At 42.3% G+C, this 26,347-nt stretch overlaps 1 long non-coding RNA gene across 2 annotated transcripts in view; it reads right to left on the bottom strand.

The window, feature by feature from the left end:
• LOC148133406 (uncharacterized) overlaps positions 1–26,347 on the bottom strand; it is a 69,209-nt gene that overhangs the window by 33,743 nt on the left and 9,119 nt on the right. For both annotated transcript variants that reach the window (XR_015746753.1, XR_015746752.1), the window contains exon 2: positions 7,770–7,900. This is a non-coding gene — a long non-coding RNA (uncharacterized LOC148133406). The remainder of the gene's footprint in view (positions 1–7,769; positions 7,901–26,347) is intronic.

Raw genomic sequence — 26,347 nt, 5'->3', positions numbered from 1 at the left:
TTTGTTTTTTAAAAGTTTACAACAGCTTATCAGGTAATTTATCATAAGTGTGTGTAGGACTGCACGTTTAACAAGTGAAGAGCTCAGATGCATAAAAGAATTCAGGTGCATTTCCATCCTGTGATATCTATCAAATTACAGAGCAGTGGGGCTTAAGTAAAATACAAGTACTAGTTTTCATTTTAAAATGTGCTAAATTGGGGGGGGGGAACCCAGCATTTTCAAAATAGATAAATAAGAAATCCTAACCCACCATTGTTGATAATTACAGGAAGTTTGCTTCTTCTGCATTTATTTAAAACTGTTCATCTCCCTCCCTACTTACCTTCTTTATATTTACAGTTCTTTATTTTGCTAGTTTGGTGCTAAGTGCTACATAAACATCTTGCTGAGCAAAGAATGAATTTTTGGATAACTCAAAATAGTAAACTGGAGTGCTGTGTGCTTTTCTTTTTTCTTAATTGTCAGTATAAAGAGTTAACTTTTAACAATGAACAATGACACATTAGTATTCTCATGCTGATATTAATTACTCATAGAGTATAATTTTAACAGAGAAGATGGCCAGGATGTAAAACTTTTAAGGAACAGAAAATAGGAATGTTTGCAAAGAAGGGGAGAACCCAGAGAGACAGAGACACAGAGAGAGAGAAACAAAGGGATTAAAAAGGGGGAAATGAAACTGATGTACAAAAATAGCATCAGCAATCAGATGAGCTGTACTACAGTACCATAAACAGAATACTAGATAATGAATATGTTTAGAAGTCCTAAGTTGGGTTGCCAAAAAGAAGCATCAAATTCAAACACCAGAACAAGATATAACAGGTGATACCTGGCTACTGAATAATCACAGTTTATTTCTTTTTTTTTTTATTAAAGATTTTCACAAAAGTAAAAGAAAACATGAATTAATATAGAGGAAGATTAAAAACAAAAAACAAAAAAAGATACCAAAATGTGAAAAGAAAAGAAACATAAAAAAGTTACTTTCAATCCTATTTACAAGTTACAAACTTATCTCTGTTCTCCTTGAATGTAATTACATTAAAATTCCCTTCTTCTCATGTTCAACCCCTTTTAATTTTAATTTTAGAAGAAACCCTCCTTTAGAAGAAACCCTCCCATACTACCACCTCTTACAATACTAGACAACACCATATCAACAATAGGTTCTACTGTATCACATGACCTAAAATGGAAGCCTAACATCAAAAACGTCATCAAAAAAGCACAACAAAGAATGTTCTTTCTGCAGCAACTCAGAAAGCTCAAACTGCCCAAGGAGCATACAGTTCTACAGAGGAATCATTGAGTTTATCATCTGCACCTCTATAACTGTCTGGTTTGGTTCTGCAACCCAACAGGACAAACACAGACTTCAGAGAGTAATTGGACTGCAGAAAAAACAATTGCTACCAACCTGCCTTCAATCAAGGACCTGTATACTGCACAAGTCAAAAAGAGGGCTGTGAAAATATTTACAGTCCCCTCACATCCCGGACATAAACTGTTTCAACTCCTTCCCTCAAAATGATGCTATAGAGCATTGCACACCAGAACAACTAGACACAAGAACATTTTTTTCCCCAAAAGCCATCACTCTGCTAAACAAATAATTCCCTCAACCCTGTTCAACTATTACAAAGTCTGCACTACTATTACTGTTAATCTTGTCATAACTCCTTATCACCCATCCCTTCTCACTTGTGACTGTATGACTGTAACTTTGTCGCTTATATACTTACGATTTAGATTGACTGTTTCATAGTATGATTTGATTGCTTATTGTACCCTATGACTATCATTAAGTGTCGTACCTTATGATTCTCGACTCTTGATGAATGTATCTTTTCTTTTATACATACTGAAAGTATTTACACCAAGACAAATTCCTTGTGTGTCCAATCACACTTGGCCAATAAAGTATTCTACATTCTATCTATCAGCAAATCCATCAATCACACAGTTCATTTCCACCCCCCCATTTTCAGCAAAAAGTCCATAGGATTTCCAGTCTTTAATAAAAAGTACTTACAGTCTTATCCCTGGTCAAACAAGTCATTTTTACTATTTCCATAAATTCTATCATCTTCACAACCCATTCCTCTAACGTGGGTATTTCAGTATTTTTCCATCTTTTTGTATATAATAGTATCACTGCAGTTGCCATATATAAAACCAGTTTTACAGTTGTCTTTTCTAATTGGCTACCCTGAATAATTACAGTTTACATCTTCTGTTCCAGGACAGCCTTTTGGCAAAGGACATTTACAAAGGATATTTACAAAAGGACAAGAGAGACATTCATCATCTTCACTGAGCCATCATCCACCAACTTCCAGCTTTCCTTTAGGAAAAAAAAGTAGATGAAATGACCTTAGGTAGCTAAAGGAGCTCAAGCAAAACATTAGAAATCATTCTGGTTTTCCATTCCAAATGGTACTCACAGAAATTAGCAATTCCTAATCTGCTTTTTGAGTGATCAAAGGCATTTCTAACATATCTATCTATCTATCTATCTATCTATCTATCTATCTATCTATCTATCTATCTATCTATCTATCTATCTATCTATCCATCCATCCATCCATCCATCCATATATACATGTACATGTACATATACATATACATATACATACATACATACATACATACATACATACATACATACATACATACATACATACATATATATATATATATATATATATATATATTCTTAAGTTTTTGCGGGTACTTACATGTATGGTATTCAGCTTTGTTCGGGTATTTTCCCACGTCATTATAGTTGTGCTTTTAAAGTTGTAGCAACATTTCGGCAGAAACAGACAAACACAATACAGAAGCCTGATGATGGCAGATGAGATTCTGCCAAAACTTTGCTACAACTTTAAAAGCACAACTATAATGACGTGGGAAAATACCCGAACAAAGCTGAATACCATACATACATACATACATACATACATACATACATGCAGATACAGATAATCAGAGTTGGAAGGGACCTTGTAGGTCATCTAGTCCAACCCCCAACCAAGCGGGAGACCCTACACCATTTCTGACAAATGGCAGTCCAATCTCTTCTTGAAAGTCTCAACTGATGGCGCTCCCACAACTTCCGAGGGCAAGCTGTTGATTGTTCTCACTGTCAGAAAGTTTCTCCTTGTTTCCAGGTTAAATCTCTCCTTGTTCAGTTTCCATCCATTATTCCTTGTCTGGTCTACAGGAGCTTTAGAAAATAGCTTGACCCCTTCCTCCCTGTGGCAGCCCCTCAAATATTGGAAGACCGCTATCATGTCTCCCCTGGTCCTTCTCTTTACTAGACTAGCCAAGCCCAGTTCCTGCAACCGTTTGTTGTATGTTTTAGCCTCCAGTCCCCTAATCATCCTGGTTGCTCTTCTCTGTACTTTTTCTAGAGTCTCAACATCTTTTTATAATGTGGTGACCAAAACTGGATGCAGTACTCTAGGTGTGGTCTTACTAAGGCTTTATAGAGTAGTATTAGTACTTCCCTTGATCTTGACTGTATCTCTCTGTTAATACAACTTAGGATTGCATTAGCTTTTTGGCGGCTGCTGCACACTGCTGGCTCATATTTAGCTGGTTAAGACTCCAAGATCCCTCTCACAGTTACTGCTATTGAGCCTGGTTTCACCCAGTCTATATGTGTACTTTTGGTTTTTCTTGCCTAAGTGTAGGACTTTACTTTTCTCTATATTGAATTTCATTTTATTAGATATGGCCCAGTGTTCTAGTCTGTCAAGATCCATCTGGATCTTGAGCCTATCTTCTTAGGTGTTAGCTATTCCTGCCAGCTTAGTATCATCTGCAAATTTGGTAAGTTCCCCTTCTATTCCCTCATCTAAGTCGTTAATGAAGATATTGAAGAGTACTGGGCCTAAGATGGAACCTTGTGGCACCCCACTGCTTACTTCCCTCCATGTAGACTTAGACTCATTAAGGACTACTCATTGAGTATGGTTTGTCAGCCAGTTAAGAGTCCATCTAGTGGTGGTGCTACCTATTCCACTTTTTTCTAGCTTACTAAGAAGTAGGTTGTGGTCTACTTTATCGAATGCCTTGCTGAAATCTAAATATATTATGTCCACAGTATTTTGCCAGTCTACTAATTTAGCCACTGTGTTGAAGAATGAAATAAGATTGGTTTGGCATGATCTGTTTTTAACAAACCCGTGCTGACTGCTAATTATTACTTTACTTGTTTCTAGATGTTGGCAGGTCTGTTTTTTTATTATATTTTCCAGTATCTTCCCGGGTATTGATGTTAGGCTGATTGGTCTATAGTTTCCTGGGTCCGTTTTTTTTTCCTTTTTTGAAGATGGGAACCACATCAGCTCTTTTCCAGTCCTCTGGTAGTTCCCCGGTGCTCCAGGATTTTTGAAAGATATGGTGCAGTGGTTCTGAGATGACCTCTGCCAGCTCCTTTAAAACTCTGGGATGTAATCCAACAGGCCCCGGCGATTTGTTTTCATCAAGATCAGACAGGTGTTCTCTTACTATTTTTTTGCTTATTTTAACTTTTATTTCTGGTCTGTCTTTTACAGTTATGTTTTTGGTAGATTGAGCTATAGTTTCTTTTTCCGTGAAGACAGAGGCAAATAATGAGTTAAGCAGTTCTTAATATGCAGGTCTTGGCATGTTTGGGTCTTTTCCCATGTAAGATTGAGAGTATCTTGTCAAAGTTTCAATGAGGTCCCACTTACCATCTTCAGGCTGGTGGTTTTGGCTTCGTGCTTGTGTGAGAAAAGTGTGATCAGAGCTGCCATCTCTCTATAAATACTGATGAGGAGGTTGGCTGTGTTGTCATTTCTTGATTGGTTGATGGAGTTGATGTTTGCAGATTGGCTGGCTTTTTTGTAAGAACATTTGTGGTTGAGGTATTGGTTGTAACGACCTGGGTAATGGGCTGTGTGATGACCTTCTGAGTTCTATTGTTTTGACATCCTGAGGTTTTGTGCTGTAATTTCCTGGGTTGTAATGACCTGGGGTGTGTGATGACCTTCTGAGTTCTATTATTGTGACATCCTGGGTTTTGTGCTGTAATCTCCTGGGACATTGGCTGTGTTGTAACATCCTGAGGTTTTGTGGTATAACCTCCTGAGTTCTGTGATATGATATCCTGAGCGGGTGGCTGTGATGTGATGTTCCAGGTTTTGGTTTGGCCCCGAGTTTGAGGCCTGGATATGTGCTCATGGCATGTGACAGTTTGCTTGGTTTGGGGGTCGGGGTGTGTGGCAGCTGGTGATGCAGCCATGGTCTGGTTTCTGGATGGTGGTTGCCTTTCATCTATGGGATGGGTTTGGGTTTGAGTCTGGGGAGGGAGATTGGTGGTGGCGTCGTGTATTGTTTTGGGTCCGGTGTTGGTTTTTGTGGCTGGGACTCATTTGTTGATAAGGGCTAGTTTCCAGATGTCTGGTAGGTGGGAGGTATCATCCCATTTATTCATGTTATATATATTTCGATGGCTTTCCTGATTATCATTAAGGAGGTTACACCACAAAACCTCAGGATGTTACAATACAGCCAATGACCCAGGAGGCTACAACACAAGACCCAGGATGTCAAAACAGTAGAACTCAGAAGGTCATCACAAAGCCCATTACCCAGATCGTTACAACACAGGAGGCTGATAGACACACAGCCAATACCTCAGCCACACATGTTCTTACGAAAAAGCCAGCCAATCTGCAAACATCAACTCCATCAACCAATCAAGAAATGACAACACAGCCAACCTCCCCACCAGTATTTATAGAGAGACGGCAGCTCCGATCATGCTTTGCTCACACAAGCATGAAGCCAAAAGCACCAGCCTGAAGATTGTGAGTGGGACCTTGTTGAAACATCATCAAGATACTCTCAATCTTACACGGGAAAAGACCTAAACACACCAAGACCTGCATACCTGTACCTGTGAAAATCTACGAGTGTGTGTTTGTGTGTGTGTGTGTGTAAAAACATACTGAAGTAGAACTAGGGTTTTTTTGGGGGGAAGCATCATAAAAGCAGTTAGCCACTATGTTGTTTTTTTAGTTTCCTAAGTCAAGCTAATATGACTGATACCAAGTTCTATTTTACTGTGTTTCTCACAAAATAAGGCCGGGTCTTTTTTTTTTTTTTTTTTTTTGAGCCCCGAAAAAATGGCTAGGCCGTCTTCCCAAGTCCCTCCAGCATGAACCCGAAGAGGCTACTGGGAGAGGCTGCCCGAGGCAGTGATAGCGCCCACCCGTCTGTGGACAGGGAGGCGAGGTGATGGCAGCGCTGCTTCCCTGGCCGGTGGAGAAAGCCCGAAGCTGCCTATCCTTTCCACCCCTCACCCAGCCCGTCACATCTCCAAATGCGCCAGCAGCTCCAAACACTGCAGTGGAACGGGCATCAGGCAGAGGCACTGACTTGGCGGGCCTCAGTTCAGAGGAGGACGCGGCGCAGGCTGTCACCTTGCCTCACTGTCCATGGATGGGTGGGCGCTATCACTGCCTCGGGTGGCCTCTCCCGGTGGCCCCTTCAGGTTTGGGCTGGAGGGACTTGAGAAGGAAGCCAAGCTTGGGTCGGCCCGGCTCTTTTGCTTGGCAGGCGGGCGCGCACCTGCGGCTTGCTTTCCCGGCTCTGCCCAGCCTGCACGGTTCTGGCGTGGCCCTGACAGGATGAGCAGAGGGTCCAGCAGGGAGGCGCTCGCTGCCTTGGCGAGCTCCGCCACTGGGCAGGAGGGCCCACCTGTCAGCTGCACTGGGCACTGCAGGTGAAGCTCTTCGCACTCTGCCCGGCGCCAGGCAGGGATGGCGGCTGGGTGCTTCTCCCAGGGTGGGCCGATGCTGCGCTGCGGCCCTGGGAGATTCGCCTCCCCACGTGGGGTTGGGCTGCCCTCTCAGGCAGGGGAGGCTTTGTCGTACCGGTAGTAGGGTGTCGTTTTTAAAAGAATTGGCTTTGCCTTTTAAGGTGAAGGGAAGGTGGCGACAGGAGCGCCTGAAGCCGAATGTCTCCGCTGGGCTCCGGTTGCAGGGAGAAGCCCTGGCTGGCTGCGCGTGGCTGCGCCAAACGCTGCGGCATTGCTCTAAATGCTGCGGCAGCAAGGGAGAAGGGAAAGCAACAGTGGAGGAAGGTCTCCTGATATGAAGTTCCCCACCAATGCCAAAGTCAACGCAGGCAGCACCATATCCGGGTATGCAACAAAAGTACTTCTTAACGGCAAGCCCCCCCCCCCGCCATTCCCCCCCATTTCATATGTTTAATATAGGCCTTAATTTGGGGGGGAGGGGCTTAATTTGATTTTATGCCGATAAAACATGCTGGGCCTTCCTATTGGTGGAGGCCGTATTGTTGGAGAAACATGGTAGGATGAAAACCTCATTAGGATTTCTGCCCTTGAGGCTTTTGCAATGTTTTGTCACAATTTATCAAGCAGTATATTTAAAAGCATTTGCATATAAAAACAACAGTTAACACAAGCCAGTGTATATGAGTTTGCAAATTATGCTAAAGTAATCATATATATGGACTTAAGTTGGCTAAATGACCATATTCCCAAGGTATGTTGTACAAGCTATCAGCTAATGGAGTAGGCTACCACAGTAAGAGATATCAGTTCTTCATAATAAATCAGACTGTGAAACCTGTAGGTCAGTATTACTCTTAATGTAAAGCTATAGTATAAAATATTTCAAGGCGGAATACACTTCCCCCTCCCTTTCTTTATCTTTGTGTGATCTAGGGAGGAGCTTGTTTAAAATGTTTACTTCTCTTACCTTCTTGTCCCAGGCTTAGATCCCTTTTATGTGATTTTAGCTTTGGTAGCAGCCCTTCCTCTTCCTTGGTAGTTAGCTATCCAAAAAATAGGTAATGTCCACAAATGTCATTTTTCTTAACCTTACAGCTTCTATAATTGAGAAATAAAGGCGGAATACACAATTAAATACTCCATGCTGATTACATTAAAAGAAAAAAACCTTACTTTTTTGTGGCAGGAATCATATGGTTTCAACCTTTGATCTTTTTTTATTTACCCCGTCATGTCTTTGATCTAATCTGTTGCATATGTAGGTTTGCTAGAATGCATATTATAATCTTAAATGGGATCTATAAAGTGTATCTTCTCCAAAAGGAAGAAAAGCGGAAATTCACAACTGGGTTTTATCATTCTATTTTAAAGTCAGTAGTAACAAATAAAAGGTTGACTTCTCTAATCTTTATATATTTAATTGTCTGGGATTCTTCTTGGCTTGAGTTATATAATTATTTACACTCTATTTTTTCATCTTAATGGGTCCCATGAACAGCTTACACTTAAACTAAACCATAAAAACGTCATGTAAAAAACAAAACAAAAGCAGCATCCTGAAAACATTAAAAAAAAGTACAACAATCTAGTGTCACATTCAATTTAGCCTCAAGAGCAAAGGCATTTTGCAAAACAGCTTTCCGTAACCTATTGTTTTCCAGATGTCTTGGAACTACAATTCCCAACTCGTCAACATCTGATAATTTTGGAAACGTAGACCCCAAAACATGAATATTCAACATATGAATCCAGAAACTTTGGAGGGAATTTTACAATATCAATACAAAATGGCACAATTGTTTATATTCTGAAACTGAATTAAGTTTATTATAAATATTGGTGACATCGGATTCAGTAATATAACCTGAATTCTTATTGCCATAATCTTTTAATAACTGATTTCATACTTGTCCATAAAATTGTTCAGAATTTATTTCTCTGTAGTGGTAATTTCTCCAATTAAGTCCTACATTTTTGCTTCTTTTAACAGTTTCCCGAAAGCTGAGCGAATATTCAGTTTGAAAATTTGTTCTGAAGAAACAATTGTTAAATTGCCCCTTTAACATAAATGTTCAAATCAGACCAGATGTCTTTAAATCAAATCATATCAAAAAGATTCAGATCCGGTTCATGCATTTGGACAGATATTTGTCTATGTAAAAATACCCATTTTCCAAGCTGTTCTCACAGTTTGAAGAAAACCAATTCAATTCAAATATTTGAATCAATTCAAATTTTTGAATCAATTTTTTAAAAATCTAAGGGTCCTGGATTTTCCTAATTTTTAATTTTCTGTAATACCCTGGCTTTTCTGTTTAGTAGTCAGATGTTATACTAGATTTAGGCTGTAAAGAACCTTCATCGCCTTTCCTACAGTCTAAAATATTGGAGACTCTTTAGCTTGAAAAAAAAAGAAGCAGGGATATGATTCAGCAGGGATGTGACTGAAACATATGAATTCCTGCCTTATGGAGAAAATGAGCAATTTCTCCTCTCTTTGTGGGGACAGGGTGTCTTCTACTCATACTGACTCCTGGCAATTGTCTGGAATAGTCCCTGCAGTTTTCCCAACAGCATTTTCAGAAGTGGTCTGCTATTATTTTCTTCCTATGGCTGAGGAAAATAACTGAACCATAATCACCCAGCTGGCTTTGTGCCTAAGGTAAAATGAGAACTCACAAGTCTCTAGCCTGATACCTTAACCACCAAAATGCCTTTATCTCCCTCACTGGTGCTGGATGGTGAGATGTCAAACATGCTCTAGTGAATCCTGCACTGAGCAGGGAGGTGATATCTAATTCACTTTCAACTTGATTCTAGGATTATAATTGATATAGTAGCCTACTACTATAAGTACACTCCTTGGAGTGTCTCTTTTCAGAAAGTTCCACATTTACCAAACCTGATGAGTTGACCCTCTGTTCTTTCTGCAGCTGAAACTGAATCCCTGAATTCTTTCCCTGTTCCCCTTCACTCCTTTATCACTTTCTTTCAAATATTTACACGCTATCTGTCATGCAATGAATCTCCAGGCAGTTTACAGAAACAGAAGACTTTTACATAAATACAATCATATAAAAACAAACTTGTCCACCATCATAGCTGTTAACACTGTATATGAGTGCCTCATAAATACAGTATTTCATCTCTGCAATCATGAGCTCTCAAATGCTTAGGTGAGTTAAAAAAAAATAACAATCCTCTCCCCTAAGATTCAGAAGGCCTCACACTTTTAGATTTCCAGAAGACTACGAAGAGCTGGTTTTCCCTAAGTGCTGGGCTAAGATGAGACAGTAATGCATTGGGGAGTATGGTCTTTGAGGCACCATGAACTGTAGTTTTGATGTTACTGTTTTTGTTTTCTTTTTATGTTTTATTGTTGCTATTAACTTCTCAGAATTATTGTATATAAGAGGAATGGTCATATAAATATTGAACAGAATGAAACCAAACACTCAACTCCATTCCTGCCTTTCCTCAAACCTCATATTTAGAAGTTCTGAACAGGAGTTTTAGCTGTGTTCCTTCAAAATGAGGGCAATTTCTCAAATGACCTGACATCAGAATTAAAAGCAAGATCCAAAAATGTGTCCATAGATGTTCTCACCTTCAAGGGATTGAAAGTAGATATTTTAGATCGGCCATTGCAATATGTGGTAAGAGCAAAAGACACTGCCTGCACCAGAGTTATACCTTATTGTTTTCCACATTGAATTTCTTTTTTATTCAGATGAATGTCAAAATGAGATTAGTTCTTGCTTTATTTCTAATAGTGTGTTCTCCAAACATATTAATAGAGAAAGCCCTATTCCAGGTAGCACTGTTACTAAAATCACCTTTATAAATAATATTTTGCAGTTACCTAGAAACAAATAAAATATGTAAAATATTATTTAGACTTTACTACAATTATAATACTGTTTCTCCAACAATACACGTTCCCAATAGGAAGTTCCAGCACTGTTTTAAAGGCATGAGGTGAAATTAAGCCCCGCCCCTAAAATTTGGGCGTAACCCCACCATTTCTCACATCACTTGAATGAGGTGAAATGGGGGGAAGGGTGGGGGGAAACTTGCCGTTAGGAGTGCCCCGCGGGCATCCTCGGATAGAGCACCCCACGAGCCGACTCACCTCACCACCATGCCGCTTCTAATGGCTGTTAGGAGCATCCTGTGGGCAGCCACGCCTCACCACCAGCCGCTTCTATCAGCCATTAGGAGCATTCCATGGGCAGACTCACCTTGCCACCAGGCTGCTTCTAACTGCTGATCATGGCGGAGCGCAGACAGCTCCCTACTCCTGCCAAGCGCCTTTGCTGCAGACCTGGGTATGATGCTGGCTGCAGGCAGGTCAACAGGTGGGCGGCGGCGGCGTGGATGTCGGCCTCAGCGGCAGCAGGGCACTTTGCATCACGGGACCTTCATCAGCCATCACCTCTGCTTCTTCCGCCGCCATCACTTTCCCTTCTGCCCTCGCCATGGCTTATGCTGCATTTGGAGTGCTGCCATTGGGCAAGACACAGAGCCTGGAGTCCCTGCGGGACATCGCGGCATGGTGGATAGTGGAGAAGTGGCCCTTCCAGCAGGTGCAGGAATGGTTCGAGTGCATCCAGGAGCCCGTGCAGCACTGCATCATGTACTGGTCCTTCCCCCACAGTGAGAGAGAGATCTGCATGTATTCTTCCTTCAACAGTGGCGCTGCTGCCAAGGATTCCTCCACCGGCAGCATTTCAGCTGCTTCCTCGGGCGGGGGAGCAGCCTCCATTGCTTCCATGGTTCCCGCTGGTGGTTGTGCCTCTCTCGCTAGCACCATCTCCAACAACAGCTGGAGAAGCGGGGGGGGACCAAGACAGGAGATTTAAAGGAGGAGACACTACTGGGAGGGGAGGAGGGAGGAGGAAGCTGCCTGGCCAGTCTGTATTCTTAGGGAACTGATGGAGGGAATGAGAATAAAGAAAACTTAAAGAGGGGGAAAGGTCCATGGGGAGTTTTTGGGTGGCTGAAGCAAGAGGAGAGCAGCTGACTGTACAGATGAATGAGCCAAGAGAGTCCGCTTGAAAAATGTGGCCGGGAGGGACAGACTCCAATGAAACCATGACCCGAAGCTCTGGGGCAGGAAGAAAAGCGGGGCATGGGGGGGAGAGAAATGATGGCATCACCCTCCCACCGCCGTTTCCACCCACCAAAGCCCAAATGACTCACCGACTTGCAGGATGTTGTCGACGCAGCCGCCGTCAAACAAAGCAATGCCCTTGTGGAAGGGTAGGCAGTTCTCATTGGCAGCGGGGTCTGTTCTGCCATTGCTGCTGCTGCCAGCGAGGCACTGTTGATCTCCCTGCTTCCGCTGCTGTTGTTGGAGACGGCGCTGGCGAGAGAGGCGCCACCATCAGGAACCATGGAAGCTACAGAGGTGGCCCCCACCCCAGGAAGTGGCTGAAATGCTGCCGGTGGAGGAATCCTCAGCAGTGGCAGTGGTATTGAAGGAAAAATACATGCAGATCTCTCTCTCGCTGCGGGGGAAGGAGCCGTAGATGATGCGGCACTGCACGGGCTCTGGGATGTGCTCGAACCATTCCTCCACCCGCTGGAAGGGCCACTTCTCTGCTACCCACTGCACAGTGATGTCCAGCAGAGCTCTGAGTCTTACCCAATGGCAGCACTCCGAACCCGGCATAAGCCATGGCGAAGGCAGAAGGGAAAGTGACGGTGGTGGAGGAAGCGGAGGCAGAGGCCGACGAAGGTCCCATGATGCAAAGTGCCCCGCCACTGCTGCCACCCGCTGACCCAGCCTGCAGCCAGCACCATACCTGGGTCTGCAGCAAAGGTGCTTGGTGGGAGTAGGGAGCTGTCCGTGCTCTGCCATGATCGCCCATTGGGAGTGGTCTGGTGGCAATGCGAGTCTGCCCGCGGGATGCTCCTAATGGCTGATAGAAGTAGCTGGTGGCGAGGCGTGGCTGCCTGTGGGACACTCTAGGTGAGGGTGCGCATGGGAGGAAATTAAGTCACCCCCGAAAAGACCGCCTAGCCATTTTGGGGGGGGGGGGGTCAAAAATAATAAGACCCAGGCTTATTTTATGAGAAACACGGTAGATGTATTGTATTTGTACCGAATTTGTATAGAAGTTTACAGAATACAATTATGATAGATATAATATAACAGGTAAAAAGATGTTGAGACTCTAGAAAGAGTGCAAAGAAGAGCAACTAAGATGATTAGGAGACTGGAAACTAAAACATATAAAGAACAGTTGCTGGAACTGGATATGTCTAGTCTTATGAAAAGAAAGACTAGGGGTGACATGATAGCAGTGTTCCAATATCTAAGGGACAGCCACAAGGAAAAGGGATCAAGTTATTCTCCAAAGCACCTGAGGGTAGAACAAGAAGCAATGGTGGAAACTAATCAAGGAGAGAAGCAACTTAGAACTAAGGAGAAATTTCCTGATAGTTAGAACAATTAATCAGTAGAACAACTTGTCTTCAGGAGTTGTAAATGCTCCAACACTGGAAGTGTTTAAGAAGATTCATTTGTCTGAAGTGATGTAGGGTTTCCTGCCTAACCAGGGGTCACCTGCCTAACTAGAAGACCTTCAAGGTCCCTTCCAAATCTGTTATTCTATGTTCTATAATAGTGTTCCAATCCACTCCTTCTGGTTCAGAGGTGGTATTCAGCAGGTTCTGACCAGTTCTGGAGAACTGGTAGCAGAAATTTTGAATAGTTTGGAGAACCGGCTGGAGAAATTTTGAGTAGTTTAGAATACCCCCTCTTACTGGCCCCACCCCATCTATTTTCTGCCTCCTTTCCTTGTAGTGGGGTGGGAATGGAGATTTTACAGTATCCTTCCCCTGCCATGCCCACCAAGCCACGCCCACAGACGCCCACAGAACTGGTAGTAAAAATTTTTGAATCCCACCACTGTTCTGGTTGTAAAACAAATCCAGTCATATAAGGTTAAAGTAGCCTAGGATTGAAAGTAAGGAAGATGATATATATTGACAGAGATATACAGGCTTCATTGCCTAAGCATAAAGAGTTGAAGCCTTTTCTAGGTCCACAAGAAGATAATATTTGGAAGTGGCTCAGGCAGACATTCTCTGTAATTCACTACAGTATAATAAGGAGCAGGTACAGCACAATCAGACTTGCAAGATTCAATTATGATTTCCAAGTTCAATAAAAATAATTTCAGCCTTCCTACGGAGTTCCTTTCCTGGCCTTTTCTATCTTGTACATCTAATAATCAATCAAAATCTAGTTATCGGACAAACTAGAAGAATATGTAAACTCAATAAGTTGTATTCAAACGTTTCTGTCTGCCAACTGAATGCACACAACTGAAAAAATGTATTTTCTTTCCTTCCCTCTTTAGCCTCCTATGTCTATGTTAAAGGATGGGAATCCCCTTTGCAGCAGATTTGCAGAAGGAAGTGTAAAAAATGGTAGAAAAGAGGAAGATGGTAGAGCAACAGGAACTTCATTCACACAACTATGGATATCAGCTAATAAATGAAGTCCACATTTCATGAATAATTCGATAAAATAATGAGCATATAAGTAGAAAACACAAGGAAATGATGCATTTGTAAGCAGATAATTTTTTTTAGTTAATTTTTTTTTATTTTAAACAAACAAAACATTAAACCATCTTCCAGTTACATAGATAAATTTTTTATGACAGGATAAAAATAATTACCTGTTTTTCATGTTTAATACAATGGGAAGGTTAAGGTTAGCTCCAAGGAAACAAGTAAACTATGGCTAGAGAGCAACATACAACTCAGCCAAGAAATCTGGACCAAGGGACCATAACCAAAGAGGAATTTCAAACAAATACATTTACTCAAAGAATTAGCATGCATATACAGTTTGACAGCACAGCAAATTTGCCCAAACTGTGCTTGAACAAATTAACTGAACGTTTGCTTCTAAGTTTGTCTTTTCACTATCCAAAACATTAGTCCATGTTCCTTTTATAACAATACCAGACTATACAAAAATACTAACAAGTGAAGATATATTTTGAAACATGTCTGTTATTATCTTCAGTTTGACCTCACACCATCTCCCGTATCTGTCTGTGTGGGGTTATCAAAAATCAAATCTGGGACCAAATCCAGGTTCTTTCATTCAGATGTTTAAAAACATGGACAATCCAAAAGAGCAACCTGCTTTCATGAGCCAAAGTCTTGTTCCATCCAGGCTTTTGAACTTCTGTTTGCATCTCCAACTTTTCTTAGGGCAAAACCACTGGGTAAGGACAAAAAGAGGATGTTTGTGATGCCCATGAGTCAGAAGAATTTAAAAATCAAGATGGTAGCCACCGAATCAAAGCCTTGCTGTCATGTTTTCTGTAGTGTACTTGTTTTGCATACTCGTAATACTGCATTCCTATTGGGTAGTTAACATTGCTTAACGATTGGTAGATAACTACAGTTTCGGATTGGCTGCCTAAGTGGCGGGAAGTTTAAATAAATGCCATTGGTTGCGAGCCGCAAGCAGCCGCTATAAAAAGGGCTGCATGCGGCTCGACTTTGGTTGAAGTTACTGAATGCTAATAAAGAGCTGAATTCAACTCCGGTCTCGAGTCTGTCTTGTTCTGGCGATAGAACACTGGCGACGAGGATGGGATCGAAGAAACAAAGACCGTAAGCACGTGGCAATGAAAGCCGAAAGACCAACGAGATGGCTGGCAACAATTCACCACCGCACCATTCAACCCAGCCAAAGAAGACTGGGAATTATATATTGACAGGTTCCTGATGTTCTTAGAAAGCAACGAACTACAAGGAATCACTGACCAGAGGAAGAGAGCTGACGACGCTACCCTACAGAGCAAACCACTTAATCGACCCAACATTACCGCAAATGAGGCCATCGCTGAAGCTACTGCAGCCGAAGCAGCAAAGAAGTCTGCGGCAAAAATGAAGCAGATGAATACAACCAACAGCCTGAGCCAGAACAAAGAAAAGAAAGCGAAGGGTGCCCAGAAGCATACTACTGCAACCTCTCACCATGAAGACATCGAGTCATTAACCGACTCCGAGGAAGAAGAAGGCGAAGGGGTAAACAGACTCCAATCAGAAAGGAACCAGAGAGAGAGAAGAGGAGAAAACCTGACTTTCAGTGTGCGGGATGCGGAGGAAATCATCCGCGTTCTGAGTGTCGTTTTTTGGATGCCATCTGCAGAAATTGTGAAAAGCGGGGGCACATTACAAGGGTCTGCCGAAACAAAAAGAGCTATAGTCCAAAGAGGCGAGGCAGTACCCCCCAGAACTAAGGAGAAGCCAACCGGAAGTCACTGGAGCCGGGAACATAGAAGCCAATGACTCCATGAGAAGGAAGAGACACATCAGACAATCACTATTGGGACGGCCAGAACAACTAATACTAAGAAGGTTCGAGTAACGGCCAAATAGAAGGAGAGCCATGCGAAATGGAAGTAGACTCCGGTTCGTATTTGTCAATGGTATCATGGAACACGATAAAAAACTTGATACCAGACATACGACAAAAAGAACTCGAAGAGCAAAGCCTGACAATAAAAGACTACCAGGGTAACAAGATACCGGTGGTTGGATTAGGACATTTCAAGGTAAAGTTTAAGAAACACACCGAAATTCTTCCATTGATCATCGTTGACCGAGACCGACCCAGCCTGCTTGGTTTAGAATGGTTCGAGCCTCTAGGAATCGAAGTGACAGGAATCAACAGCATCACCGTGACAGACTGGGAAAAAGACCTGATGGAGGAGATCCATGACGTATTCGACGGGACCTTAGGCAAGTACCATGGGACCCCTATATCATTTAGCCTAAACCCAAACATAGCCCCCATCAGGCTTAAAGCCAGACGTGTACCATTTGCGTTAAAGCCAAAAATTGATGAGCAACTGAACAAACTCAACAAACAAACAAAGGGGTATTAGAGCCAATTGACCATGCAAGATGGGAAACCCCGATTGTAACCCCCATAAAACCAGACGGGTCCGTGTGCATCTGTGGTGACTATAAGGCCACCCTGAACCATGCATTGCAGCAGAGCGCATATCCCGTCCCAGTAGTCCAGCACCTGTTGCATTCTTTGGGGGGAGGAAAAATCTTTGCAAAGCTCGATCTCGCGCAGGCATATCAACAGTTACCAGTTGATCCCAAGACGGCAGAGGCACAAACTATCGTAACACATAGAGGAGCCTTTAAGTGCAACAGATTACAATTCGGTGTCAGTGTGGCTCCCGGCGTTTTCCAAAGCCTGATGGAACGCTTCCTCCAAGGACTAAAAGGGGTGGTTCTCTATTTCGATGATGTACTAATATCAGCTGGAAATAAAAAACAACTAAAAGACCGGTTAAGGGCAGTCTTGTTAAAGTTTAGAGAAGCAGGACTCAAGGTCAAAAAAGAAAAATGCCAACTTTCCACAAATCAGGTCGAGTTCCTAGGATATCTTATTGATGAAGCAGGAATCTACCCCACAAAAAAAAAAAATACGAGCAATGAAAGAAGCTCCCAGACCTAAAAACAAAACGGACTTGCAGGCATTCTTGGGACTCATTAATTTTTATCATGTCTTTCTGCCACAGAAGGCAACAATAGCGGAACCACTGCATAGACTACTCGATAAAAAAGCCATCTGGAAATGGGGCTGATAAGAAGAAGCTGCATTCCAAAGAATTAAGGACTTAATCACATCTAAATCTGTATTGATCCAATACAGCAACACACTACCTCTGGCTGTTACCTGCGATGCTTCACCTTTTGGCGTAGGCGCAATACTTAGCCACACACTACCGGACGGCAGAAAAGCACCGGACGCAATACTTGGCCACACACTACCGGACGGCAGATTGCTTTTTATTCCAAAACGTTGTCCAAGGCCGAAAGGAACTACAGCCAACTGGATAGGGAAGCCTTGGCCGCCATCTCAGGGGTAAAACGTTTCCACGAATACCTATATGGTAGGACATTTTCTTTAATTACCAACCACAAACCACTGCTAGGAATCCTGGCCGGAGACAGGGCCACCCCCAACATCCTGTCTCCAAGAATGACAAGATGGTCAGAATTTCTCGCAGCCTACAATTACAAACTCATTTATCGACCAGGGAAAGCCATACCCCACGCAGACGCATTGAGCCGCTCACCACTACCAGGTCATGATGACGACCCAGCTCCCACCACACACACCCTGCAAATTGAAATTATTCCGAATTGGCTCATCACCGCATTGGACATTGCAAGGGAAACAGCAAAAGATGCACTGATGGCCCGAATCCTGAACTGGGTAGGGTGGGGCTGGCCAGAAAATGAAAAAAACCGAGACTTTTAAACTGTTCAAAAACCGGCAAACTGAATTGTCAATTGAGAAAGGATGCATACTGTGGGGAGATAGGGTTGTTGTTCCAAAAATGTTGCAAGGAGACATGCTAAACATGTTACATGAAGGACACCCGGGCATGGTAAAGATGAAGTCCCTGGCCAGAAGCTACGTCTGGTGGCCAGGAATAGATAAGGACATTGAAACCTGGGTCAAAACATGTAACAAATGCCAGTCATCCAGACCCACTCCCCCTTTAGCACCGGTCCTTGACTGGGAGACACCCAGAGGCCCCTGGTCAAGGATCCACATAGACTTTGCCAGACCCACAAAAGGATATACATATTTAATCACCGTTGATGCCTATTCGAACTGGTTAGAAGTCAGCATCATGAATTCAACAACGACTGAAGCCATCGCCAAACAATTAAAGAAACTTTTCGCCATCCACGGTCTACCAGATGTAGTAGTATCGGACAATGGGCCACAGTTTACAGCTTTGGCGTTTGAACAATTCCTCGCAGAACAAGGAATACGACATGCTCTGACAGCGCCAGCTCATCCAGTGGCGAACGGAAGGGCAGAACGCATGGTTCGTTACACAAAAGAAGCATTAGAAAAACTCGAAGGAAGTGACATGCAAGACAAAATCAACACCATGCTCACCATCCAACATATAACGCCATGCACATCAACAAACAAGAGCCCAGCTGAACTCCTAATGGGCAGAAAATTGCACTCATATTTGGACACATTGCACCCCACCTACAACCCCGAAAAGCCACCAGACTCTTTGAGTAAGTACCGCACATTCATACCAGGCGACCTTGTATATGCAAAAAATCTTACCGGAGAACCGTTGTGGCTACCGGCAACAATCACACAAATCACAGGTCCCCGATCGTACCGACTAGTAACAACCGATGGCAGATCATGGAAAAGACACATTGATCAATTATGGTCTCGATACATCGAACGCAACACTGACACACCCCACAACATGGAACAGATACAGCTACAAGCACCATTGGACAGTAATAATAAAAAAACCAGAGAGGGGGGGGTGAACCCTTAAATAATAAAGGAAAAGAAAACCCTCCGTTAACAAACCACCAACCAGAAGCGGAAAACCCAGAAAGAAATAAAAACCACTTACAATTAGCTGAAGTCGGAAAAAGAGAGCTGAAGGAAGGCCAGGAAAGAAGCAGCTGAACCAACTCAACATGCCCGCACATCTTGGAAAGGAGCAGCGGAGACCATCCAACCAACCCAACAAGGCATGGCGGGAGCGGCATGGCTGAGTCACCCTTCCAGGAGGTTCCAGAGAGAAGAGCGGGAAGGACAGCGGACCTGTCCTAACTGGTGGAGGCCAACGCAGAGACTGAACTGCGCAGGTCAACTAGGACCCACAAAAGCCCCGCCTACTTGCGCGATTACGTCACGTAATTTTGGATCAAACCAAGAGGGGAGGGGTGTAGTGTACTTGTTTTGCATACTCGTAATACTGCATTCCTATTGGATAGTTTGCTTAACGATTGGTAGATAACTACAGTTTCGGATTGGCCGCCTAAGCGGTGGGAAGTTTAAATAAATGCCATTGGTTGTGAGCCGTGAGCAGCCGCTATAAAAAGGGCTGCCGTGGCTCAACTTTAGTTGAAGTTACTGAATGCTAATAAAAAGCTGAATTCAACTCCGGTCTCCGAGTCTGTCTTGTTCTGGCGATAGAACATTTTCCACCTCTTTAGTACTCAAAGCACAAAAACACTGGTAACCTGCCTTTGGTATGGTCATTTTGATCTTTCCTGAAAGAAATGACCTGGCGATAGCCCTTTGAAGCAGGCCAGATCACAAAACAAATACAGGAGACATTCAATGAATGCCTATTTCGTTGTTGTAGGGAAGTTGAAGTCCACAAGGCTTAAAGTTGCCAAGTTTGGAGACCTCTGTTGTAGGGTATGGATTCTTATGAGGTGAGGTTATTTTAAGCTTCTTTCTCATACTTACTCCAATTTCTATATAATCTCTTTTCCAAGTTCCTTCTTAACAGCCCTTCTATATCTTTCCCAAATTCAACTCTAAATTTCTTTAGACCTGGCCCAATAATTTATGCTGTAATACCTGCTTAATTAGATTTTTACAATCTATGTAACTGCAGCATTTATAATATATATATCAGGCTTCTGTATTGTGTCCGTCTGTGAGTCAGACTTTTACAGTGGTTTCAGATTTAAATTTGGGGCAGCCTATTGCTGTGCCAGAATGGTTTTTTCTTCATCCTGATTGGTTGGGAGTCTTGGTCTGTGTTTATTGGTCTCGGGGTTTGCTGTGTTCTGCTTGATTGGTGTCTCTAATATCTTCTGTCTGTTTTTTGGCTCTTTTTGTATCTTGATTGGCTGGCAGCATTGTGTTACTTTATTGGAGGCCTTTAGTGCAGCTTGGCTTTGGGTAAATGGACGGCTATCATTAGTTAGGAAGCTGGGTTTCATCTGGGTGCCTGGTTGGGATGTGTTTGAGCTGGAGATATCAGGGGGGATCTGTTTGTGCCCAGAAGCCTGATGATGGCAGATGAGATTCTGCTGAAACATTGCTACAACTTTAAAAGCACCACTACTATGACGTGGGGGAAAATACCCGAACAAAGCTGAAGGCCACACATGTAAGTACCAGAAAACTTAAGAAAACATATATATATATATATATGTTTTCTTAAGTTTCGTTCACTACATATATATATATATATATATATATATATATATATATATATATATATATATATATATATATATTGTTTTCTGAGGTTCTCGCGGGTATTTGTATGTGGATCTTTGGTTATTGGGTTTTCTCCGCGTAAGATTCAAAGTATCTAGGCAACTTTTGGCGAGGTCCCACTCGCCATCTTCAGGCTGGTGCTTTGGCTTAGTGCCAGTGCAAGCAGTGTGTGACCGGGCTGCCATCTCTCTATATACAAGTGGTGGGGGATGGTGTGCTGGGCTGGTTGGCTGTGCTGCAGCCTCTTGATTGGTTGATGGAGTTGATGTTGGTATAATGGGCTGTGTAATGGCCTTTTGTTGTAGAGATATCCTGGATCTTGTGCTGTCATCTCCTGGGTCGTTAGCCTCTTGTGTTTTGCGGCTTGGGTAATGGGTTGTGTGATGGGCTTGTGAGTTCTTTTGTTGTGGTATCCTGGGTCTTGCGTTGTAATCTCCATCGCCAAAACTGAACACCACAGCAGCAGAATAATCAGAGAAGCCATAGAGATAAAAAACGCCCACACAGCATGAATAAAAGAGATGACACCTCCGCTTACCAGCCATTTGAAACCCGCCCTCATGAACAGGCGAGTACCCAACATGATAAATGACACCAGACCCACACCCATGAGGGCCACACAAGATGCCACCACCACACTTCCACGTAAAAATCAGACTCACACCCACACAGAAGATGAGACACGACCACAGACCAGAAGCCGCACTGCAGCTGCATCACTACCCACTTCAAACTCCTCTGAACCATACATGAAGCGAACTGACCCCCACCATGAAGATGTGGCACGACCACGAACTCGAAGCCAAAGCGAACACAGACCCAGACCCCAAACTCAAAGCCATATTAAAAACCCAAAATGCTACATCACAGCCACCCGCTCAGGACATCACATCAGAAAACTCAAGAAATTACACCTCAAGAACTCAAGAAGTCACAACACAGCAAATGACCCAGGATATCACAGCACAAGACCAAGGATACCACAGCAATAAATCTCACAAGGTCATCACACAACCCATTACCAAGCTGTTACTACACAGGAGGCTAATCGAAAGAGATCAAAACACAAACGACCCAGGAGATTACAACGCAAGACCCAGGATACCACAACAAAAGAACTCACAAGCCCATCACACAACCCATTACCCAAGCCGTCAAAACACAAGAGGCTAACGACCCAGGAGATGACAGCACAAGATCCAGGATATCTCTACAACAAAAGGCCATTACACAGCCCATTATACCAACATCAACTCCATCAACCAATCAAGAGGCTGCAGCACAGCCATCCCCCACCACTTGTATATATAGAGAGTGGCAGCTCCGGTCACACACTGCTTGCACTGGCACTAAGCCAGCACCAGCCTGAAGATGGCGAGTGGGACCTCGCACGTTGCCTAGATACTTTGAATCTTACGGGAAAACCCGAATAACCAAGATCCATATATATATATATATATATATATATATATATATATATATATATATATATATATATATATATATATATATATATATATACACACACACATATACATATACATACACACACACACACACACATATATATATATACACACACACATACACATACACATACACATACACATATACATATACACATACACAGTGGTCCCCAACCTTTTTTGTACCAGGGACCGGTTTCAAGCAGAAACACTTTTTCAAGGACCGGGGGAGGAGGCTTCGGTTTCCTCCCGCCTCGTTCCTCTCTCAGTCGCTCTCTTGCTGCTCCACCAGCCCAGGAAGAAACTGCTTCAAAGAAGCCGGGGGTGGCTTTTCCTGTCGCCGCAGCTCCTCCGAGCGCCCGTTTCACTCCCACCCCACCCCGCCCGCCCGCGCGTGGTTCAACCCAGTGCTCCGTTCTGCCTGCCTGCCTGCCTGCCTTAGTTTCTGGTTGTTTGGGAGCAGCTTCGGCTGAGAATAATAACTATTCGCCTCTTTTACTCAGCCGAAGCTGTTCGAATCAACCATTAACGAAGGCAGGCAGGCAGGCAGGCAGGCAGGCAGGCAGGCAGGCAGAGCGGGCACTGAATTGAACCGCGGGCGGGCGGGCGGGGTGGGGGTAAGCACGCGCTCGGAGGAGCTGCGGCGACAGGAAAAGCCACCCCAGCTTCTTTGAAGCAGTTTCTTCCTGGGCTGGTGGAGCAGCGAGAGAGCGACTGAGAGAGGAACGAGGCGGGAGGAAACCGAGCCGCTGAGCCAGAGAGCAGGACAGGCTTCGGTTGCTTCCTCCCTCCCCTTCTTTCATTCCAGCAGCATTCAGAAGCGCCATTGTCCTTGATCCCGATCCCAGCAGCATTGACGATGATTCTGAGTGGGGGAAGCTGACAGATCGTGGTTTGACGCCAGAACTAGGAGGAGACTGAAACGTCAAGCTGAGGGGAGGCGTCAAGTCAGACAGTGATTAGGGAGATTGACACGCCAATCCAGGTGATTTAAGGAGGCGTGATGAGTCTCAAGTGTTTGATGTGTCTAAAGGATACGTGGGGAGCGGCCTTTGTAATTTATGGACATTCTGAATTACCAGACAGATTCCAGGAAGTCTGCCAAGGACTGGAATATAGCATTATTAACCCTTTTGTGATCTGCTTCTGTTTTGTTTGAATGTTTTGAAACTGTGGAACTTTGTATTCTCACTTGTGAATATAGGTGAGACATAACATAACAGCATTAGCCATTTATTTATATATGTGTATTAAATATGCTAATAAATGCTGGAAATTGTATTTTATATATTTTCCTAAATTTGGGGTGGTTGCATTCCTGGTTCCCAAATTATTTTCCCACTACTTCAAAATTTCTAGTAATTTTACATGTTTACATTCTGCACCTATTAATTCTAAGAAATTCATTTAAATTTCATTCTTTAATAAACTATAGCTCATATTAGGAATCTCCCCAGCATAGAGCTTTTGAGCCAAGTGGTCAGATTACTGCAATTCCATCCAGTGTTCCTAGATGGGCATTAAAAGAAAGGCAGGGATTGAATGTTAAATCAGGCAAGAAACCAGAAAGTTGCTATTGAATAATTTCTATTGGTAGCCTTCTTCCTGAAGAACTTCTCAATAATATTGCACATTCCTTATCCATATAATGTACAATTGGTCATAGGTTCAACAGTAAATGCCAGGTAAATAAAGAGAAATCTTCCCTGTGACCAGGCATAGGATTGTGTGTTACAAAATATAAAGTTTATATCATTGAAGAAATCTGGTTAAAGTTATTTGAAATACAGGTAGAAATAGGACTGCAGAAGTACTCAATTTACTTGGTTAAAAGATTCTAAATTTTTAAAAAATGAAACATTGATTTTACATTGTGGTGATTAGATCAATTTTGTGGTTAAAGAAATGTTTTGTATCTACTACAAATGTCAAGCAAAAAGATGAAGATGTAACTTTTTTGTACTCTAATGTACTGAAAAAAGCGGAAATCACTGCTTTTTCCCCTTTTCCTTTCTATATCTTTGAGCTCTTTCTTTTCTTCTATTCCCTTTCTTTTCCAATTTTTGTTTCTATTTGCATTTAAAATTATAATAAGCTTTTATAAAATTTTTGGAGAAAAAAAAAGGCAAACCCTTTAACCATTTCTTTCCCAGAAATGTTTCATTTCAAACTGGTCATTATAGACTGGATGGTATTATAGCATTGTTCACAAAACAGATACAACTGGTAGACTTTAAACCGCTTTCATATTTTTATTATCTTCCATATATGCATATGTTCTTCATTTCCAAGTCTAATGAAGGCCCAGTAATGAAAGAAATGAGTCCACCAATCTCTAAATCATCAGTCAGCTAGAGGAAGCTACCCATGAGATATAACTTTAAGAGAAACAAAAAAGAAAAAGAAACCCAAATTTTCTGAACCTAGATTAGGGTTCTCAGAATCATTAAGCTTGACTAGAAAGCCAAAAAAAAAATCCTGGAAAGTAATGACAAGTTACTTACATACTATTGCAGGAAAGTGACAGAAGTATGTCCATGTAATCACCATGAGTTGAGCTGAATGTGAGGAAACCTTTTAAATATGAACAATTCTTTCAGTCCTTCTTATTCCTATCCATCATAAAATATATTCACAATAATTATATTATCAGTATTAATAATTACCATCACATTTTTGGCTTATTGTGGCATGCTTTTTACGTTGGGTTTGGGAACTGAAGATGATAAGGTAAATGATGAAAGAACCAGGTACCATTGAACTTAGCAGACCAAAGTGGCTACTTCTAAGAAAGGAGTCCCTGTGGATTTTACTATGCTACTTGTTGCTGATTATAGGGTGAGGTGCTCATATTTCTGTTTCAAGGCCATTGAGCCAGTGCTGTACAAAGACATTTCTGTGGCCATCATGATGTCTGGAGTGCTGTTACCTTCCTACTGTAGTGGTACCTATTTATCTACTCACGTTTGCATGTTTTTGAACTGATAATTTAGTAGGCACTAAGGCAATGACAGGAGCTCACCTCGTCATCTGACCCTTGGGTCTCGAAGCTGGGCTGCCAGTTTTACAGTCAACAAGCCCAGCATCTTAACCACTGAGACTCCTTGCATCCCTGATATTTTAATAGTGTTATTTAAATTCTTCAGCAAATCACAACTACTAGATTTTAAAATTGTTGTTTTGAATTCTAGTGGGCCCACAATTCCCCCTGAGGCATATGTGGTCAAAGTTGCCTCTTTCTAGCTTGGAAAATATTTATCCACTTACTTAAAATATTTTTGGTCCAGTGTTCAAGCAAAAATTACTCCAAGCACTAATTTTTTAAACAAAAAATATTTTAATAAAAATGTTTTTGTTATGAATGCAACGTTCACTTAAAATTAGAAAATACTGCATATATATACTGAAGTATATTTACTTGTATGTATATATGTATTTGTGTGTGTGTGTGTGTGTGTGTGTACTTACAAAATGAACAAATAAAACTAGCAAATGCTATAGGTAAACCCAGGACTTTACTCCTTCATGCTGAAAAATATATTACTCAGTACAAATTTCTGCCACATAATTACAAAAATTATGCAGAATCAAAGGGCAATTAACAGTCCTGGGGATGATATTGTGTATAGGCAGAAAAGGAACTTTGATGATCCAGCCAGATCAACTCTTAAGGAAATTAATGGAAATTATTAAAGTACATTCATCTTTTTTCATTGCTGTACCAACTATTTTTTCCATTTTTATTTTATTATTCCTCTTGTTTTGCAAGAGGAAAATTGTGCAAATACTCAGTTTCCCAGGCATGTGATATTATAAAACACCTTATAAATAAATCCACTGCTGGAATCAATAAAATGCTTGACAAAAGTAAATAAAAATAACTTGGATTTGTTTGATTCCTTTTCTTCTCTTTTCTCTGATATTTGAGAAGAGTAGTTAGACCAAAGCTATGAGGACATTTTGGGAGAAGACATCAGAAAACAGGTTCTTAGCAAGTTC

This window comes from Notechis scutatus, chromosome 1 (assembly GCF_049901735.1).
Source record: "Notechis scutatus isolate UNSWTSFEM ecotype Mainland chromosome 1, rNotScu1.2, whole genome shotgun sequence".
Taxonomy (NCBI): Eukaryota; Metazoa; Chordata; class Lepidosauria; order Squamata; family Elapidae; genus Notechis; species Notechis scutatus.
This window is presented reverse-complemented; position numbering and strand designations above follow the sequence as displayed.